Source organism: Pleurodeles waltl, chromosome 5, assembly GCF_031143425.1.
Source record: "Pleurodeles waltl isolate 20211129_DDA chromosome 5, aPleWal1.hap1.20221129, whole genome shotgun sequence".
Classification (NCBI taxonomy): Eukaryota; Metazoa; Chordata; class Amphibia; order Caudata; family Salamandridae; genus Pleurodeles; species Pleurodeles waltl.
In genome coordinates, this window is record NC_090444.1 from 690882801 (window position 1) to 690897041 (window position 14241).

The 14241-nt window shown below is 48.9% G+C and overlaps 1 protein-coding gene across 2 annotated transcripts in view; it reads right to left on the bottom strand.

Moving 5' to 3' along the window:
- The window catches only part of AMD1 (adenosylmethionine decarboxylase 1), a 139565-nt gene that overhangs the window by 41819 nt on the left and 83505 nt on the right, over positions 1 to 14241 (bottom strand). The window lies entirely within an intron of this gene.

Sequence of the window (14241 nt, forward strand, 5' to 3'; positions counted from 1 at the left end):
ACTTTGATCCCAAAAAGGCCTGGTGTCATAGCTGTAAACAGCATGGACACCAAACTGGAGACAAGGCCTGTCCCAAGAAAGGTTCCACTCCAAACTCCCATCCAGGTAACACTGGTATGGCTAGTCTCCAAGTGGGATCAACAGTGTGCCCAGAGCAAATCAGGGTCCACACTGAAGCTACTCTAGTTTCTGAGGGTGGGGTGGATTTAGCCACACTAGCTGTCTGGCCGCCTAACATGCAAAAATACAGACAGCGACTCTTAATTAATGGGACTAGAATAGAGGGCCTGAGGGATACAGGTGCCAGTGTCACCATGGTGACAGAGAAACTGGTTTCCCCTGGCCAATACCTGACTGGAAAAACTTACACAGTCACCAACGCTGACAATCAGAGAAAAGTACATCCCATGGCAATGGTTACTTTAGAATGGGGAGGGGTCAATGGCCTGAAACAGGTGGTGGTCTCCTCAAATATCCCAGTGGACTGTCTGCTTGGAAATGACCTGGAGTCCTCAGCATGGGCTGAGGTAGAGCTAAAAACCCATGCAGCAATGCTGGGTATCCCTGAACTGGTGTGTGTGAAAACAAGAGCACAATGCAAGGCACAGGGTGAAAAAGTAGAGCTGGAGTCTGGAAAAATGGCCCAGCCTACCAAGAGAACAGGAAAGTCAGTTGGGAAACCAACTGCAACACAGCAAAAGAAAGGGAACCTCTCTTCTCAGGAAGAAGTTCTGCCCTCTGAGGGAACTGAGCCTTTGGAGCTTGAACCTTATCAGGTTGAGCTCTTAGGCCCAGGGGGACCCTCAAGGGAAGAGCTGTGTAAGGGACAAGAAACCTGTCCCTCTCTTGAAGGCCTTAGGCAGCAAGCTGCTGAAGAGTCCAAAGGCAAGAAGAATGGAACACATAGGGTCTATTGGGAAGATGGGCTCCTGTACACTGAGGCCAGAGACCCCAAACCTGGTGCCACTAGGAGAGTGGTAGTGCCTCAGCTGTTCAGAGAGTTCATCCTAACATTGGCCCATGACATTCCCCTTGCTGGACATTTGGGACAAACCAAGACGTGGGAGAGGTTAGTCAACCACTTCTACTGGCCCAATATGTCCAACATGGTTAAGGAGTTTTGCCTCTCCTGCCCCACCTGTCAAGCCAGTGGTAAGACAGGTGGGCATCCAAAGGCCCCCCTCATTCCACTTCCAGTGGTGGGGGTGCCCTTTGAAAGAGTGGGTGTGGACATAGTTGGTCCACTGGAACCTCCCACAGCCTCAGGAAATATGTATATCCTGGTAGTAGTGGATCATGCTACCAGGTATCCTGAAGCTATTCCCCTTAGGTCGACTACTGCCCCTGCAGTAGCCAAGGCCCTCATTGGTATCTTTACCAGAGTGGGTTTCCCTAAGGAGGTGGTGTCTGACAGAGGTACCAACTTCATGTCAGCATACCTAAAGCACATGTGGAATGAGTGTGGAGTGACTTATAAATTCACTACACCTTACCATCCACAAACTAATGGCTTAGTTGAGAGATTCAACAAGACATTAAAGGGCATGATCATGGGGCTCCCAGAAAAACTCAAAAGGAGATGGGATGTCCTCCTGCCATGTCTGCTTTTCGCTTACAGGGAGGTACCACAGAAGGGAGTAGGGTTCTCACCCTTTGAACTTCTGTTTGGTCATCCTGTAAGGGGACCACTTGCCCTTGTTAAAGAAGGCTGGGAGAGACCTCTCCATGAGCCTAAACAGGACATAGTGGACTATGTACTTGGCCTTCGCTCTAGAATGGCAGAGTACATGGAAAAGGCAACCAAAAACCTTGAGGCCAGCCAACAGCTCCAGAAGTTTTGGTATGACCAAAAGGCTGCACTGGTTGAGTTCCAACCAGGGCAGAAGGTCTGGGTTCTGGAGCCTGTGGCTCCCAGGGCACTCCAGGACAAATGGAGTGGCCCTTACCCAGTACTAGAGAGGAAGAGTCAGGTCACCTACTTGGTGGACCTGGGCACAAGCAGGAGCCCCAAAAGGGTGATCCATGTAAACCGCCTTAAGCTCTTCCACGACAGGGCTGATGTCAATCTGTTGATGGTAACAGATGAGGATCAGGAGGCAGAGAGTGAACCTCTCCCTGATCTTCTGTCATCAGACCCAAAAGATGGTACAGTAGATGGAGTGATCTACTCAGACACCCTCTCTGGCCAACAGCAAGCTGATTGTAGGAGAGTCCTACAACAGTTTCCTGAACTCTTCTCCTTAACCCCTGGTCAGACACACCTGTGTACCCATGATGTGGACACAGGAGACAGCATGCCTGTCAAGAACAAAATCTTTAGACAATCTGACCATGTTAAAGAAAGCATCAAGGTGGAAGTCCACAAGATGCTGGAATTGGGAGTCATTGAGCGCTCTGACAGCCCCTGGGCTAGCCCAGTGGTCTTAGTCCCCAAACCTCACACCAAAGATGGAAAGAAAGAGATGAGGTTTTGTGTGGACTACAGAGGGCTCAATTCTGTCACCAAGACAGATGCCCATCCAATTCCAAGAGCTGATGAGCTCATTGATAAATTAGGTGCTGCCAAATTTCTAAGTACCTTTGACTTGACAGCAGGGTACTGGCAAATAAAAATGGCACCTGGAGCAAAAGAAAAGACAGCATTCTCCACACCTGATGGGCATTATCAGTTTACTGTTATGCCCTTTGGTTTAAAGAATGCCCCTGCCACCTTCCAAAGGTTGGTGAATCAAGTCCTTGCTGGCTTGGAGTCCTTTAGCACAGCTTATCTTGATGATATTGCTGTCTTTAGCTCCACCTGGCAGGATCACCTGGTCCACCTGAGGAAGGTTTTGAAGGCTCTGCAATCTGCAGGCCTCTCTATCAAGGCATCCAAATGCCAGATAGGGCAGGGAACTGTGGTTTACTTGGGACACCTTGTAGGTGGAGGCCAAGTTCAGCCACTCCAACCCAAGATCCAGACTATTCTGGACTGGGTAGCTCCAAAAACCCAGACTCAAGTCAGGGCATTCCTTGGCTTGACTGGGTATTACAGGAGGTTTGTGAAGGGATATGGATCCATTGTGACAGCCCTCACTGAACTCACCTCCAAGAAAATGCCCAAGAAAGTAAACTGGACTGTGGACTGCCAACAGGCCTTTGACACCCTGAAACAGGCAATGTGCTCAGCACCAGTTCTCAAAGCTCCAGATTATTCTAAGCAGTTCATTGTGCAGACTGATGCCTCTGAACATGGGATAGGGGCAGTTTTGTCCCAAACAAATGATGATGGCCTTGACCAGCCTGTTGCTTTCATTAGCAGGAGGTTACTCCCCAGGGAGCAGCGTTGGAGTGCCATTGAGAGGGAGGCCTTTGCTGTGGTTTGGTCCCTGAAGAAGCTGAGACCATACCTCTTTGGGACTCACTTCCTAGTTCAAACCGACCACAGACCTCTCAAATGGCTGATGCAAATGAAAGGTGAAAATCCTAAACTGTTGAGGTGGTCCATCTCCCTACAGGGAATGGACTTTATAGTGGAACACAGACCTGGGACTGCCCATGCCAATGCAGATGGCCTTTCCAGGTTCTTCCACTTAGAAAATGAAGACTCTCTTGGGAAAGGTTAGTCTCATCCTCTTTCGTTTGGGGGGGGGTTGTGTAAGGAAATGCCTCCTTGGCATGGTTGCCCCCTGACTTTTTGCCTTTGCTGATGCTATGTTTACAATTGAAAGTGTGCTGAGGCCTGCTAACCAGGCCCCAGCACCAGTGTTCTTTCCCTAACCTGTACTTTTGTATCCACAATTGGCAGACCCTGGCATCCAGATAAGTCCCTTGTAACTGGTACTTCTAGTACCAAGGGCCCTGATGCCAAGGAAGGTCTCTAAGGGATGCAGCATGTCTTATGCCACCCTGGAGACCTCTCACTCAGCACAGACACACCGCTTGCCAGCTTGTGTGTGCTAGTGAGGACAAAACGAGTAAGTCGACATGGCACTCCCCTCAGGGTGCCATGCCAGCCTCTCACTGCCTATGCAGTATAGGTAAGACACCCCTCTAGCAGGCCTTACAGCCCTAAGGCAGGGTGCACTATACCATAGGTGAGGGTACCAGTGCATGAGCATGGTACCCCTACAGTGTCTAAACAAAACCTTAGACATTGTAAGTGCAGGGTAGCCATAAGAGTATATGGTCTGGGAGTCTGTCAAACACGAACTCCACAGCACCATAATGGCTACACTGAAAACTGGGAAGTTTGGTATCAAACTTCTCAGCACAATAAATGCACACTGATGCCAGTGTACATTTTATTGTAAAATACACCACAGAGGGCACCTTAGAGGTGCCCCCTGAAACTTAACCGACTATCTGTGTAGGCTGACTAGTTCTAGCAGCCTGCCACAAACCGAGACATGTTGCTGGCCCCATGGGGAGAGTGCCTTTGTCACTCTGAGGCCAGTAACAAAGCCTGCACTGGGTGGAGATGCTAACACCCCTCCCAGGCAGGAATTGTCACACCTGGCGGTGAGCCTCAAAGGCTCACCTCCTTTGTGCCAACCCAGCAGGACACTCCAGCTAGTGGAGTTGCCCGCCCCCTCCGGCCAGGCCCTACTTTTGGCGGCAAGGCCGGAGAAAATAATGAGAATAACAAGGAGGAGTCACTGGCCAGTCAGGACAGCCCCTAAGGTGTCCTGAGCTGAGGTGACTCTAACTTTTAGAAATCCTCCATCTTGCAGATGGAGGATTCCCCCAATAGGGTTAGGATTGTGACCCCCTCCCCTTGGGAGGAGGCACAAGGAGGGTGTACCCACCCTCAGGGCTAGTAGCCATTGGCTACTAACCCCCCAGACCTAAACACGCCCTTAAATTTAGTATTTAAGGGCTACCCTGAACCCTAGAAAATTAGATTCCTGCAACTACAAGAAGAAGGTCTGCCTAGCTGAAAACCCCTGCAGCGGAAGACCAGAAGACGACAACTGCCTTGGCTCCAGAAACTCACCGGCCTGTCTCCTGCCTTCCAAAGATCCTGCTCCAGCGACGCCTTCCAAAGGGACCAGCGACCTCGACATCCTCTGAGGACTGCCCCTGCTTCGAAAAGACAAGAAACTCCCGAGGACAGCGGACCTGCTCCAAGAAAAGCTGCAACTTTGTTTCCAGCAGCTTTAAAGAACCCTGCAAGCTCCCCGCAAGAAGCGTGAGACTTGCAACACTGCACCCGGCGACCCCGACTCGGCTGGTGGCGATCCAACACCTCAGGAGGGACCCCAGGACTACTCTGATACTGTGAGTACCAAAACCTGTCCCCCCTGAGCCCCCACAGCGCCGCCTGCAGAGGGAATCCCGAGGCTTCCCCTGACCGCGACTCTTTGAACCTAAAGTCCCGACGCCTGGGAGAGACCCTGCACCCGCAGCCCCCAGGACCTGAAGGACCGGACTTTCACTGGAGAAGTGACCCCCAGGAGTCCCTCTCCCTTGCCCAAGTGGAGGTTTCCCCGAGGAATCCCCCCCTTGCCTGCCTGCAGCGCTGAAGAGATCCCGAGATCTCTCATAGACTAACATTGAAAACCCGACGCTTGTTTCTACACTGCACCCGGCCGCCCCCGCGCTGCTGAGGGTGAAATCTCGGTGTGGACTTGTGTCCCCCCCGGTGCCCTACAAAACCCCCCTGGTCTGCCCTCCGAAGACGCGGGTACTTACCTGCAAGCAGACCGGAACCGGGGCACCCCCTTCTCTCCATTCTAGCCTATGTGTTTTGGGCACCACTTTGAACTCTGCACCTGACCGGCCCTGAGCTGCTGGTGTGGTGACTTTGGGGTTGCTCTGAACCCCCAACGGTGGGCTACCTTGGACCAAGAACTGAACCCTGTAAGTGTCCTACTTACCTGGTAAAACTAACAAAAACTTACCTCCCCCAGGAACTGTGAAAATTGCACTAAGTGTCCACTTTTAAAACAGCTATTTGTCAATAACTTGAAAAGTATACATGCTATTTTTATGATTGGAAGTTCCTAAAGTACTTACCTGCAATACCTTTCGAATGAGATATTACATGTAGAATTTGAACCTGTGGTTCTTAAAATAAACTAAGAAAAGATATTTTTCTATATAAAAACCTATTGGCTGGATTTGTCTCTGAGTGTGTGTACCTCATTTATTGTCTATGTGTATGTACAACAAATGCTTAACACTACTCCTTGGATAAGCCTACTGCTCGACCACACTACCACAAAATAGAGCATTAGTATTATCTATTTTTACCACTATTTTACCTCTAAGGGGAACCCTTGGACTCTGTGCATGCTATTCCTTACTTTGAAATAGCACATACAGAGCCAACTTCCTACAACCTGTAAGATGATCCATGGAGGACAACTCTCAGGAGATTTCCAAGTGAAGACTGAAGTCCTCCAGGGTTGTTTGCTCTTGCTTTTTCACTTCCTGTTTGCCAAAGACTAGATCATGAAGAAATCCATAGAAAAAAGAAATGGGATCCAGTGGACAGCTCTGACTTGCAGATGACCTGGCCCTACTTACCCATACCCCTCTACAGACAGAAAAGTAGACCGACAATGTGGTGGCCACAGCAACTTCATCTCACCATCCACAGGAGGAAAAACCAAGATCCTGAAGGCTAAGACAACCATTACAACTGAAGTCATTCTTGCAGGCAATGCATCGGAAGAGGATGAGGCCTTCACCTACCAGGCAAGTGTCAGACAAGTAGCGTGGCACAGATGTCAGTGTCAAGGCAAGAATCAGCAATGTAAGGGCCTCCTTCATTCAGCTAAATGAAATCTGGAGCTTCAAGGAATTAATGCTGCAAACCAAAATCAGGTTTTTTTTTTTAAACACCAAGATAAAATTGGTCCTTTTGTATGGAGCAGAAATTTGGAGGACAACTGTGACCACCAACGAAGTCCAGACCCTTTATCAACAACTGTCTAAGGAAAATCTTCCAGCCAAACACCATCAGCAACGACCTATGGCAGCAGGCTTCCCAACTCCCTGTTCATAAAGATGCTGGATAGGCCATACCCTGCAAGCCTGCATCAACCACCAGACAAGCCCGGACCTGGAACCCTTAATGGAAAAGGGAAGGAGGAAGGGCAATAGAAACCTGGCACCAAGACTGACTGCAAGGAGAAGGGTTACACCTGGAGTCAGACTGAAAGAAAATGCAGGACAGAGCTGGCTGGAGAGTCCTGGTTAACAGCTTTTACCACAGGAGGGGTAGTAAGCACAGGAAGTACGACTAGTTTTGAAAGTCTGGAACATGCTCTGCTGTTATGTGCACTGAGTGCTGATTATACCAACTCTAAATGGTCTGTGCTTCTCTGGGCAGTAGGCAGGAAAGCGTTCCTCCCAGTTTGTTGAGTGCATTGTGGTGGTCTGTCCTGACTAGCACTGCTGATCCAAGAATACTTGGGAGGAAGGCTTGCAAAGTACACTGCTCAGTTCAAGAAGGTTGATATGAAGCATGGTGAGAGGGAAGCCATTTGCTGCTTACTCAAAGGTCCTGCAGGCATGCACCCCATCCATTGACACATCTGTTATGGTTAGTGGAGTAATCTATGGTAAGAAGTGTAGTTTTTGGGAACTACCCACCAATCTAGAGAAGCTATGAATGGCGTTATCTGGATTATGTCCTCAAAGGATCCTTGTGCCTGGCTCCATTGCTTGTCCAGTTCCTCTTGGACTAAACACACATGAAGGAGACTAGGGGGAATGAGGTTTATACAAGATGACATCATCCCTAGTAATGATTTGTAGTGTTGAACTGAAATAATTTCTTCTTTGAATTTGTTTTGCTAAGGAGATTAGTTTCCCTTGCCCGTCCAGTGTCGGATAAGCTTTGGTTTGCTCTGTGTATCCTTGACGAAGGCTGGAGTAGTGACTTCTCCCTGTTGAGAAGCCCAAATCCTTGAAAAGGAGTAAGGTCACTGACAGACCTGTGTGCTGACTGGAAGTCAGGAGCTTTTACGAGCCAATCTAGATAAGGAAAAATGTGGTGTTTCTTCTCCGGTAGTCTGCGACCGGAGCCAGACATTTGGTAAAGATCCATGGTGCAGACTTGATCCCAAAGGGAAGGACCTTGAATTGAAAATGTCTGCTAGCTACCACAAATGACTTTTTCGTCACTTTAAGAGGTTCTTTAGCTGCTGTCAGTTCCTCAGACTACCTCTTCACAGGTGTCTTAATGGCAGACAGAAGATGAGGCAGTCCTCAGAGATTGGGTCTTCTCTAGATTTTAACTTTTGCAGCCAATGAAGAAGACAACCCTCTGTCCTTTAGGGTCTTAGTTGAAAATGTTCTACGTAACAGTCTCTGGTCTTATGGTTAGGATAGAGACAGTATATTCAGTCAGTCTTTATGCTGATCATCCACATGTAGGCTCTTCATGCAGGTAGCACAGGCTCTAAAAAGCCCCTTTGGTGTCTGTCACGGTTGTCAGTTCGAAGCACCCAAATGTGAGAATTCCTGCAGAAAATATTAATCCAAACACCTCAGAAAAAATATACCGGAGAAAACTGAGCAGAGCTCAGAGGAGACTGCTAAGCACGACATGCTACGGAAAATGAGGGAAGACAGCTCCTCACATGAGGGTTCTAGAGGGTGGTGTGATCTGATTGGGTACCACTAGCCCAAGGGAGTTCGTCAAGCCTTTCAGTTGCACAATGGTTGTCTTCCCTTTTCAAACCATTCACTAGTCCAGGATGAGTCAGTCGTGCAGGGTGGCTGCCACAGGTGGAGTTTTGCACCCTTTTCTTTGTGGAGTTCTGGAGTTTGACACTGGTCTCTACCTCTGGTTTGAGTTCAGAGCAGATTTGAGGTTCTGGTGTCAGGGGTGCCCTTCAAATCCTACATTTAGTGGCCTTATGGGTGGGAGGACAAGTGGCCAAAGGGCTACTAGTCCCAGCAGTTAATCCGCCCCTGGAGTGACCAGATCCAGGAGCATCACCTTTCCTACCCAGAAACCTCTAGTTTACCACTTTTCAAAATGGCAAAACCCATACTTGGCAGTAAATACCAGGAAGCCCACCCTATGGGTGTGGCTAGTCTGATGGGAAGGGGTGTGGGCATTCTAATTTTCCTGCCTGCCTTTAAATGTGCCTGGGGGCAGCTTTTTCCTTTGCAATACAGCTTACTTGTATATCAGAAGCAGTGTGCCCTTTGAAGCTTAGTGCCTTGATGTGCCACTTTATTAGCCTTCCTGCCAGGCCTTTGTTTCCGAGTCCTGGAGTGTTCACACATCCCTGCAAGGGGTCAGAATCCTGCATGGCAGGAGCAGCTGCAGACTGTCAGTTGGAGCACAGGAAATGCTGGTGCAATCAAGTGGGCAACCTCAAAGGTAGCCACCTGGGCACAGGTCGCATTGCATCCAACACCAGATTCGCGTCCGGTTTAGTGAGACAAGTTGTCTGATACCAAACATGACCTATTTCAGTGGGACCATAAGGGACCAGGCATTCTCAGGGTTGACAGCCCATTTTACCCTCCGACCCACTGCCCATTTATAGTAGTATAATTGAAAAGGCTGCTATTAGTATTTATGTGTTCACACTTTTGCAAACTGTCTGCCTCACATGCTGAGGTGGGCTTTTTTTGGGGAGGGGGGGGAGAAGAGGAATCGCTACATTGTGCCACGTGCCCACTGGATTGCTAAATTACTCCTTCAGGAAGAAAAATGTTACTCAGACATCTGTTTGACATGTAGTGCTGTACATTCACATGGTGTGCATAAGTCTGCCACCTCATGTTGGGTTAGGAGTGTTACAAGTTTTTGTTCAAAGAATCAGAGTCATGAGATCAAGTCACTCCTCAGATATTGCGCATGGGCATAGTCCTTTGTTAGATTGTTTTCCCGCAGGTGAGAGTGTATAGAGTATAAAGAAAAAGATGTTCATGCAGTGTATTAACAGATACAATATTTACATAAGAATGCAACTGCAACAGCTACAGGCATCTGGGGAGGAGGGAGGGTGTATGTCAATCTACAGCACTACATGCCATGAACAGATTTCTACTGGGTGACTAATTTTCTGCTTGATTGCATGTGTGGCTGTAGATACCCATGCTTTACATAGACTGTAAAGCAGTCCCTCCAAGTAAGCGGTGGCTAGACTGTAGGAGTTGCTTCAAAGTGTTCCAGCACTGCTTGGCCAAAATTGGCTTGTGCTAAAATATCTACACAATAGTGTTTGGTTAATGTGTGTGGTGTAGACCAAGTAGCAGCTTTACATGTAATATGTCTGCGATTGGGATGTTCCCTAAAAAGGCGATAGATGCATCTTTTTCTGGTGGCATGTGCTCTAGGGGTGATAGGTAACTTGTTTGGCTTTGACATAGCAAGTTTAAATACATTTGACCATCCACCTGGCTATACGATTTGATATTGGGTAACCTTTGTGTAGGAAGTTGGCTCTGTATGTGCTATTTCAAAGTAAGGAATAGCATGCACAGAGTCCAAGGGTTCCCCTTAGAGGTAAAATAGTGGTAAAAAGAGATAATACTAATGCTATATTTTGTGGTAGTGTGGTCGAGCAGTAGGCTTATCCAAGGAGTAGTGTTAAGCATTTGTTGTACATACACAGACAATAAATGAGGTACACACACTCCGAGACAAATCCAGCCAATAGGTTTTGTTAAAGAAAAAAATATATTTTCTTAGTTTATTTTAAGAACCACAGGTTAAAATTTAACATGTAATAGCTCTTTTGAAAGGTATTGCAGGTAAGTACTCTAGGAACTTTGAATCATTACTTTAGCATGTATACTTTTTGCATAAAACACAATAAGCTGTTTTAAAAGTGGACACTTAGTGCAATTTTCACAGTTCCTGGCGGAGGTAAGTTATTGTTAGTTTTCACAGGTAAGTAAGTCACTTACAGGTTTGAGTTTTTGGTCCAAGGTAGCCCACCGTTGGGGGTTCAGAGCAACCCCAAAGTTATCACACCAGCAGCTCAGGGCCGGTCAGGTGCAGAGTTCAACGTGGTGCCCAAAACGCATAGGCTATAATGGAGAGAAGGGGGGTGCCCCGGTTCCGGTCTGCTTGCAGGTAAGTACCCGCGTCTTCGGAGGGCAGACCAGGGGGGTTTTGTAGGGCACCGGGGGGGACACAAGCCCACACAGAAATTTCACCCTCAGCGGCGCGGGGGCGGCCGGGTGCAGTGTTAGAACAAGCGTCGGATTCGCAATGTAAGTCAATGAGAGATCAAGGGATCTCTTCAGCGCTGCAGGCAGGCAAGGGGGGGCTTCCTCGGGGAAACCTCCACTTGGGCAAGGGAGAGGGACTCCTGGGGGTCACTTCTGCAGTGAAAGTCCGGTCCTTCAGGTCCTGGGGGCTGCGGGTGCAGGGTCTTTTCCAGGCGTCGGGACTTAGGTTTCAGAGAGTCGCGGTCAGGGGAAGCCTCGGGATTCCCTCTGCAGGCGGCGCTGTGGGGGCTCAGGGGGGACAGGTTTTGGTACTCACAGTCGTAGAGTAGTCCGGGGGTCCTCCCTGTGGTGTTGGTTCTCCACCAGCCGAGTCGGGGTCGCCGGGTGCAGTGTTGCAAGTCTCACGCTTCTTGCGGGGAGTTGCAGGGTTCTTAAAGCTGCTTCTTGAAACAAAGTTGCAGTCTTTTTGGAGCAGGTCCGCTGTCCTCGGGAGTTTCTTGTCGTCGTCGAAGCAGGGCAGTCCTCAGAGGATGCAGAGGTCGCTGGTCCCTTTGGAAGGCGTCGCTGGAGCAGAGTTCTTTGGAAGGCAGGAGACAGGCCGGTGAGTTTCTGGAGCCAAGGCAGTTGTTGTCTTCTGGTCTTCCTCTGCAGGGGTTTTCAGCTAGGCAGTCCTTGTTGCAGGAATCTAATTTTCTAGGGTTCAGGGTAGCCCTTAAATACTAAATTTAAGGGCGTGTTTAGGTCTGGGGGGTTAGTAGCCAATGGCTACTAGCCCTGAGGGTGGGTACACCCTCTTTGTGCCTCCTCCCAAGGGGAGGGGGTCACAATCCTAACCCTATTGGGGGAATCCTCCATCTGGAAGATGGAGGATTTCTAAAAGTTAGAGTCACCTCAGCTCAGGACACCTTAGGGGCTGTCCTGACTGGCCAGTGACTCCTCCTTGTTGCTTTCTTTGTTCCCTCCAGCCTTGCCGCCAAAAGTGGGGGCCGTGGCCGGAGGGGGCGGGCAACTCTACTAAGCTGGAGTGCCCTGCTGGGCTGTGACAAAGGGGTGAGCCTTTGAGGCTCACCGCCAGGTGTTACAGCTCCTGCCTGGGGGAGGTGTTAGCATCTCCACCCAGTGCAGGCTTTGTTACTGGCCTCAGAGTGACAAAGGCACTCTCCCCATGGGGCCAGCAACATGTCTCTAGGGTGGCAGGCTGCTGGAACTAGTCAGCCTACACAGACAGTCGGTTAAGTTTCAGGGGGCACCTCTAAGGTGCCCTCTGGGGTGTATTTTGCAATAAAATGTACACTGGCATCAGTGTGCATTTATTGTGCTGAGAAGTTTGATACCAAACTTCCCAGTTTTCAGTGTAGCCATTATGGTGCTGTGGAGTTCGTGTTTGACAAACTCCCAGACCATATACTCTTATGGCTACCCTGCACTTACAATGTCTAAGGTTTTGTTTAGACACTGTAGGTGTACCATGCTCATGCACTGGTACCCTCACCTATGGTATAGTGCACCCTGCCTTAGGGCTGTAAGGCCTGCTAGAGGGGTGACTGACCTATACTTGCATAGGCAGTGAGAGGCTGGCATGGCACCCTGAGGGGAGTGCCATGTCGACTTACTCGTTTTGTTCTCACTAGCACACACAAGCTGGCAAGCAGTGTGTCTGTGCTGAGAGAGGTCTCCAGGGTGGCATAAGACATGCTGCAGCCCTTAGATACCTTCCTTGGCATCAGGGCCCTTGGTACTAGAAGTACCAGTTACAAGGGACTTATCTGGATGCCAGGGTCTGCCAATTGTGGATACAAAAGTACAGGTTAGGGAAAGAACACTGGTGCTGGGGCCTGGTTAGCAGGCCTCAGCACACTTTCAATTGTAAACATAGCATCAGCAAAGGCAAAAAGTCAGGGGGCAACCATGCCAAGGAGGCATTTCCTTACACAACCCCCCCCCCAAACGAAAGAGGATGAGACTAACCTTTCCCAAGAGAGTCTTCATTTTCTAAGTGGAAGAACCTGGAAAGGCCATCTGCATTGGCATGGGCAGTCCCAGGTCTGTGTTCCACTATAAAGTCCATTCCCTGTAGGGAGATGGACCACCTCAACAGTTTAGGATTTTCACCTTTCATTTGCATCAGCCATTTGAGAGGTCTGTGGTCAGTTTGAACTAGGAAGTGAGTCCCAAAGAGGTATGGTCTCAGCTTCTTCAGGGACCAAACCACAGCAAAGGCCTCCCTCTCAATGGCACTCCAACGCTGCTCCCTGGGGAGTAACCTCCTGCTAATGAAAGCAACAGGCTGGTCAAGGCCATCATCATTTGTTTGGGACAAAACTGCCCCTATCCCATGTTCAGAGGCATCTGTCTGCACAATGAACTGCTTAGAATAATCTGGAGCTTTTAGAACTGGTGCTGAGCACATTGCTTGTTTCAGGGTGTCAAAGGCCTGTTGGCATTCCACAGTCCAGTGCACTTTCTTGGGCATTTTCTTGGAGGTGAGTTCAGTGAGGGCTGTCACAATGGATCCATATCCCTTCACAAACCTCCTGTAATACCCAGTCAAGCCAAGTGATCAATAAAAAAAAGCTACTTTCCATGAAGGGAATTTTAAGGTGCAAGCATGCATAGGCTCAAAAGGTGGACCCATGTGCCTAGTAGGTACAATAGTAAAGATTCCAGGATGTGCTGGAAGAATCCCGGGTGGAATGACTAGGTATTCCATGAAGGCTTTGATAACGAATTCTGAATAAAGAGACGGAGGAAAGCAGCTACAGCTACTAAATGAAGACTAAGCATGCTAGATTTGCCTTTTGCAAATGCAGCAAATAAACAATGACTTGGACTGAAGCTTTGAGTGGGATTCGTGTTTAGGCGTACAGTAGAACACAGTTTCCATTTTGCTGCATAATTCTGTCAGATTCTAGGTTTATGTTCCTCTTTAAGCATGTCCATGCATTCAGGCGGTAAATTTAATCAAATTATGACTTTAGGAGCCATATCGCAAGGTTGAGCATTGTGGCATCTGGATGCCTGATCTCACCTTGATTTTAAGTGAGACAGTCCAGCCTGTTGGGGAGTTTCTGGTGAGGAACTATAGACAGATCCGGAAGTGTTGTGAAGCAA